This window comes from Lontra canadensis, unplaced genomic scaffold, assembly GCF_010015895.1.
Source record: "Lontra canadensis isolate GAN:19392208 unplaced genomic scaffold, GSC_riverotter_1.0 scaffold47, whole genome shotgun sequence".
NCBI lineage: Eukaryota > Metazoa > Chordata > Mammalia > Carnivora > Mustelidae > Lontra > Lontra canadensis.
Window position 1 is genome coordinate 5,444,478 of NW_022631041.1, and position 7,976 is coordinate 5,452,453.

Below are 7,976 nucleotides of genomic sequence, written 5' to 3' on the forward strand. Positions count from 1 at the left end.
TGCTAGTGCCAACTACAGACCATTATAAAGATCTGGTGTTATCCAGGTCTGCAAAGGAAAAAAAAAAAGTTCCAGAAAAAGACCTCTGTCTTCCTTTTGATTTCAGGATGCCAGTGAATTCGTACCAAAGGTTCGAATTCAGGTCTTGGGAAGTCAAGTTCCCAGGGAGAGAGCAATCCTGTAGTGAGACGTGAACCGTGCCACTGTGCGCTCATTGCCATCATTTGCCGGCACAACTGAGCTTATATACACAAACAGCAACTTAAAAAGATGAGGATGTTCAATTGCACTCCTTGCCCTCCGCTGTTGCCAAGAGTAATCAGCAATGAAAAGATAAAGCCATCAGTATTTGAATTTAAATGTTAAAATAATAATAAATCTTATGGTCTCCCTAAGGTTAGTTTATAATAAAAATAACTTCTTGATCCTGGAAAACTTATCTGGTTTCTTTCTTCCTTTCATTCTCCACTTAATGGCTGAAGTTACTATTTCCATGGTGGTCTCCAAACCACACTTGGTTTCTATGTAGATTGGCATGTCACCTCCAACAATTTCACCAGCTGCCTTTTCCTCTCCAGGGGATATGATTAAAATATTAATCTAGTTTCTGGACTAATCTAGCAAGAAAGTTATATAAATCAATTTCCACACAGCATCTGAGTTGCTCTGAAATAGGCAACGTGTCCTCTCTTTTATTTGTTACCCCTCCACAAGAAAGGTAGTTTCTAGGAAGGCAGATAGATATATTTTTTTAACCTCCCTGACCTTCTACGGCTTCCTGATTTCTCAAACCTGAAAATGGGAAATCGCAAGCCTGAGTCCAAAATGTAGGTTTCCAAATGAGAAGAGATGAGCTAGAGCAAGACATCGGAATCATCTCAGTCGTGCTCCCTTGGCTGCCCCACTGTCTGGCAGTGACGGTCTTAGCAAAAATGCTTATAGACCGGGTCTGTTCAGTCCAGAAGGCTGGACAGTGTCCTCTTGGGAGTGCTAATTCACCCATTCGCCCTGACTCCTGGAAACCATCCAGAGCTGCAAATCCATCACTCAGCAAGCATTTACTGAAACCGCCTCTGGGCCTAGCATTGGGCTAAATCCTTGCTTTGGAGGAGCTTACGATCTAATTACTGTAATTAGAGACCAAATGAGATTAAACTATGTGACACTAAGTAGGAATTTTGAAGAAAACGATCATTGTGGGCTAGAGTCGTTGGAAAAGATTTCATGGAGAACGCAGGACTTTGAAGGGAAGAGCAAAATCATGCTAGAGGCTTATGAAGTTGATAATAAAAGAACACTGTGTGGTGTTGTGGGCTTACCTGAGGAGGACGTCTACGGGAGCAGGCAGCCCAAGGCGCTCCCCTTGGCGTCCTGCCAGCACAGCCTCTGCCTGAGAAGATGGGATTTCTCTCAGGTCCAGAAGAAATTTAATCTTTCCTGAAATTGTTTAGCATTTGAATCAGGATGGTGACATTGCCCCTATGAGAATCAAGCTGACATCCTTAATTTATTTAGCCCTCCAATACAGAAATATCACTAAAAGAAATGACTTTCGATCAATGCTGGCACAGGCGAGATTAAAAGCTGGAAGCACTTTCCTGTGAAGTTAGGATCACTGGTTGAGCGACAGGGCTTCTTCCGAGGGACACTGACACCCTAGGAGGATCACTGGTAAGACCTCCTAGGATTAGGACGACAACAGGCAAGCAGTAGAATTCTGGGCCATTGATTTGGAAAAGGCCTATTGTAGGTTTCAGTCTGAGTAGTGAATAAAAATGGTCACTACTTTGTTTTATTATTTTCCCTTAATTATTAACTTGGCATGCATCTGTGTATTTTAATTAAACTCTGGGCATTACAGGACCAACGTGTGTCTGGAGGAACCGTCCGGTTTATCCAGCTCTCGAGATCGATGCCAGAACAGACGGGCCAGGGGGCAAACATTTTTCAACATAGCAAACCTGACTTTCCAAAGAAAACACTGTCAAGGCCCATTTTCTCCCTCATGTTTAGCTAAATTGTTGATTGAATCAACTAGGGTAGTCGGATAACTGTGAAATCTCAACTGTAATTATTATGTAAAACAGAGACATACCTTTATTTCAGTTTCTCCTTTTCGGGAAGTTTTATTTTTTGTGTTTTGGGTTTTTTGTTTTGTTTTGTTTTGTCTTTTAATGGAGGCGGAACAATCTCCTATGGTTCCAAGGGCCATTTGCAGATCCGGGTTTCCACAAAGCAGACAGACCGGTGAAACCTGTGTTTCTGAATTATTTGTCAACACGTCGGCCTAGGAACCGACAGCCGAGTGGGCTGTGGTAGAAGGGAGAGCTGGGCTTTCTGTGGGCCCTGGAAGGACAGTCAAAAGCAGTGCCATGTTCCCTGGGCTGTGACGAACCCAGTCCACCACACTCCCTGTAGAGACTCTCTTCGAAGTCTGGACTCCACCACTCACTCCCTCAGTTCTCAGGTGCCCATGATCCTATCAGAAGATCACAGTCATACCGGTGGGCTGCAGGCTCAGAGCCACTTCTCAGCCACCACCATCCGGGGAGGGACCACAAGCCTAGGATGCTTCGAGAGAAGCAACTCCGGTGCTTTGCAGCCCACATACGTGATGCGTGGTGTGCCTATGTGGACTCACACCCAGGGGCGTTCCCAGGATCCTGCACAATTCCCTGAATGCTGGCTCTAACTGCACCCCTTGTCCAGAAGAGGAAAGCATGTCCATGAGAGGGAGTCATGGGGAAAGGCTCGAATCTGCTCTAAGGTATGCTTTGAATACGAATAAATAATTCATAGATGTCAGCCTGTTATTAAGAAAAAAATGAACTGAAACGTTTTCACAGGGTTGCGACATCATGTTGACAACTGCTGCCTTTGACACTAAACTGCCTGGGACACCCAGTATCGGTGTCACATGAGACAACTGCAACTGGTCAGTCTCGAGGGAGGGCTACCCTGACTGGTGGCCACCAAGTAGGGCAGCTGCCATGATGCTGTCCTTTCTCGACAGGGAAGGGACCAACACCCATGACTGTATGGGGTGATAAAGACCTCCCACTCTGGGCCAGCCTGTCTGAATTTGAGTCCTGACTTCACATTTTCTCCTCTTCATTGGGTGGTTCACAAATACTGCAATTCTCCTCCTTCTGACACAGATGGTAGATTATGTCTCCTGCCAGCTTGACGTTAGACATGGCTACGTGACTTACGTGAGCAGAAATGACCTGTCACTTCCGGGCTAAAGCCAGTAAGCAGTCCTTACTCGAAAGGGGGCCCTGCTCCCTATAGGAATGCCCCGGAGGCTCGCTAGAGATGCAGAAGGGCAGGCCCATCCCTGGCCTCCAGAACTAACATGCATTGAATGAGCCCCTTGGGCAATTCAGAAGCACATTCAAGTTGGTGAAGCCCACCCTGTTCTGAGACACAGAGCTGTATTCCCCATCTTCTCTTATCCCTGCCACGGTGACTGATGGCGATCCAGACAGTGGAGTTTAACCTGAACCCCTGGCCTGACCTGAGATGGACAAGAAGTGAAGCATGAAGAAATTAAAACTTTGTTCGAAGACACAAAAACCTGAAGGCTACTACCTTGGCATAACCCAGTCGGTTCGGCTGACACCGTCTCTTAGTACTCTGCGACCTGCAAGGTACTTCATCTCTCTGGGCCTCAGTTTCCCTGAAGTAAAGGAGAGATGGGAACAGTATAAGTATTAACAAGGTAACATATGAATAGAACCTGGCAAGTTTCACGTGAATACTAGCGTCTAATATCAACACACTCCATCCCCCCAACAACTCAAATCTTGCCGGGTGATGTGTGGTTCCAGTCTTCTTACCACAGTGACTGTGATGTCAGAACCTTCGTCCCTGGCAAGGTCCCACCCCAAAACACACATACTCCAGGAATGAGTGGGAAATCACACATCAGAAAGAAGGGGAAAATTACACTTTAAAAAAAAAAAAAAGATTTTATTTATTTATTTGACAGAGAGAGAGATCACAAGTAGGCAGAGAGGCAGGCAGATGGGGCGGCGGGGGGGAGCAGGATCCCCACTGAGCAGAGAGCCCGATGCAGGGCTCTATCCCAGGACCCCAGGCATGATCTGAGCCGAAGGCAGGCTTAACCCACTGAGCCACCCAGGCACCCAAAAAATTACCCTTTCTCAGAAAAAAAGGAAATCTTATGATAACACAGCCCAAGCATCCCATCCCTATGTCTTCACATGACAGTCCTCTACTCTAGCCCCCACTACCATGCTGTCTCACCTACCTTCCAAACCCCACCCGCCTTTCCAAGCACAGCAGGTATCCTTCTCCATAAGTCTCCTTCCAATCCTGCTTTACTATACAACTTAGAGTTTGGATTTTTTGTTTTTTGCTTTGTTTTCGTAACTTAAAAATTTAGACATAGTATTTGTCTGTTTGACGTAAAGTTTTGTCCTAAACTCAATGCTGGGTAAAATAAACAAATTTCCTAATAAATTTTTTTTTGTCTTTTCTCCAAACTCAGCGTATGTAATTCTGGTACCAAAGAGTTACCAAACCTGTTACAGAGAGAACTGGGGGAGGCACAGTGATGGGGATGGTATAGAAACAGTTTCTATTTGAGTCCTGGTTTTTAAAAGGATCCAACAGATTTCTGCCATTAGAGTAACTTTTTACAGATGATGAATACTTGATAATATGTTTAATGTGAAAATCATAAATAAAATATTGTTTATTCTTACCAGAAGAAATTGATAAATGATCTTTTCTCCTTGCCTCTTAAAGTGGATATAAGGAAACCAAATATTCTAAGCCAGAATAAATATTTTAGGAGCTTGGGTTTCTCTTTCATATTTATAAACCAACTTAAAGAAAAAAATCATGGTACTAAAGCAATTTACCATGCTGCCCAGTGAGCCACACTCTTCAGTTCCAACATCTTAGAACTTCAACAAGCACCTTAGAGATCGAACCTCCACATTTTCTATTCTTCAGACCAGGGGGCACAAACAGTGTCCTAAAGAGCCAGACTGGAAATATTTCGGGCTTTGAGAGGCACTGGCCTGTCACCCCTACTTCACCCCCTGTAGTAGCGAAGGGGCAACTCCAGACCACACGAAAATGGGCGCGCTACCCTTTAATAAAGCATTCTGCGGACAATGAAATTTGAATTCCATACAATGTTCACAGGTCACTCAAGTCTTTTGATTTTTTTTTTTTTCAACCATTTCAAAATATAAAACCGTCTTTAACTTGTTAGCAGTACCAAAAGAGGCAGCAGGCTGGGTTTGGCCCACGGGCCATATTTTGCTGACTTCTGTTCTAGACTCACAAGATTCATGCTTCTTCAATCACACGACACAACAAGTCTCCCTAATAGTCACAGACACATGGTGTTTAGCTCAATATTCACTTAAAAACTGGGTGTGAAATAATCCCATGAGCCTCTTTTTTATTAGCTCAACTTGAAAAAACATAAGATCCTAAAGATGTCAAACTTTCACCAGAACTTATGCCAGGCTTACCCATAAAAATAACGTCACCCATCACCCTTTTCTTCACCACACACAATTAACAATTTACGGAGTAAGAAAATAGTTGGCAGTTGTCTTCATAGATGAAGTCAGTGTAGTCTCATTCCTTTGCCAAAAGGCAGAGAAACCAGTTCTTGATGCCTCTTCTCCCCAAGGCTATTCAAGGCCAGTTGATGAAGAATGACTAGGAAAGACAAGCTTTGGCTTCAACGTGGATTTTTAACCAGGAACTTTACTACTTTAAAAATTTTTAACGATTTTTTTAAAGAGCCTTGGTTTTTGCTATTTTTACTGACACTCATTTTAAAAGCAGCAGTGTTTAAAACATTTTAAGTCTAGATGTCTCTATGGAAACCCAAGAGAACTCCGCTTTTATGGCCAATGACTACCTACCTAGATTATACATCCTACTGGATCACCGTGGGCCATCTGTGATACCAGAAACATCTCAGACCTATGTTTCCAAAACTCTCTCATCAGATGTAATTAAATTGATGTAAGTATTAGTTTTGCTGAGGAGAAGAACTTATTTGAGACTTCCTTTTCATTTTTATTAAGACAGCCCTATTTGAAATATTCTTATTACAAAAAGAATTTGTAAATTTCAGCAGACATAATAAAAGAGGAAGAATAACTTGACAGTTGCTCTGAAATTCATATCTTTGATTTTTCCTCCTCCTTTCCACTAATGTCAAATACATTTTCCTTTAAAAATCTAAGTTTCTCTCCCCAGATTGCTTATTCATTGCAAAGGGGGGAAAAAAAAAAATAATTATATCGCATAGAAGTAAGGTGATCAAAATTAACCGGGTGACCAAAATTAACATCACCAGTTAGGAACTGATGCCCTTTGGATGCCTTCAGCTGTGATATTCTGAGAACATAACATCTCCTAAAATGTATAACCTGAATCTAATCACGAGAACACACCATTATTGAAAAAAGAGAAAAGTTGGGCGCCTAGAAGGCTCAGACGGTTAAGCGTGGGACTCATGATTTCAGTTCAGATCATGACCCCAGGGTCCTGGGATCGAGCCCTGCACCAGGCTCCCTGCTCAGTGGAAAGTCTGCTTCTCCTTCTGCCCCTTTCCCTGCTTGTGCTCTCTGAGAGCAAATCTCAAATAAATAAATAAATTTTTTAAAAAAAAAATAAAAGAAAAATTAAGAGTTCTTTTCTACATTGGCATTCTTGGCTATCTATTTTGCCTCTGTAATATTCCAAATACAACACAGGAAGAGATGCTTGTACCATGTAACAAGAAAATGCAGTTATTTTAACATAATCTTTTATCAGTGATCTAAGCCTGCCAAAGCATTACACACCACCCTTCTCAACAGAGTCCACTGCAAAGACCAGCAGACACTGGATACTCTAGCAACTTAGATGCAATCATTTCCTACAAACTCCTCCAAACAGGGCCGTGATTCTAAGACCCTTTCACATCCCACAACTTCCAGATTCATCCCATGCACAAAACAAGTCTCTCCGCGAATCTCTTAGACAGGCACTATCCATGTCAATCAGTTGGATTCTATCTGAACTGGAGTTTCCTAACATTTTAAGCCACGTCTAAGTAGCTAGAGAATGTGGAGCTCAGGGAGCAGGATTACCTCATCATACATCCACAACTCACCACAGCTTTGAAACTGCCTTCAGAATCCCATAGACTTGACTGACGTCTATGCCCTCACAAAGCTCCCATCTCAGCACTAGAGGCGCTGACCGGCAATCTGCTATATGCTGTCTAACCTGATTTTTTCCCCAAAAGCAGAAGAGGAAACTCTGCCTAAGACTGAAAATATAGGAGAGACTTTTCTATAAGTCAATCAATCACTGGAGAGAGAATCAAAAAAGGTCGTAACCAAAATTAAAATTTTCGGCCATGCTTAGAATTGAGGAAGCACCCATTCCCCAAAACAAAGCGGAGACAGAATATATGTATATCAGTAAGTCTTCTTTTTCGATCCTTTCTGGTTTCATTTTATTACTTTCTTCACACTTTCAATATTGACAATTTTAAAGCTAAAATGCCCATATACTATTTTGGGCTTTGACTATTTATCCTAGATATTCCCCTTATTATTTTCTCCAAACTTCAATCAATAATGTTACTTAACAAATGTTTACCAAGAACCTACTTGCCATAGATGCACTGGACAAACTTACTGGTTCTTACTGGCACTGGAGGAAAGGTCCCAGGTTTTCGGTCTACGAATAATCCCTGAAAACGCGATGATATGAAGACAGTAAGTGCACTAACATCAGCTTGCAGAAAAGCATAAGGAGCCAGAAATGAATTATGACCAACTGCAGAAAGGAATAAACTAGTCAAAGCACTAAAATTTAATGAAGAGATAATTTTTTAAAGTAGGTGAAATTGAGAAGAAGTTACATGTAACATTACTATAGATTTAAAATTATGCATATTCTTCCCCATAAAATTTCTCAAATGC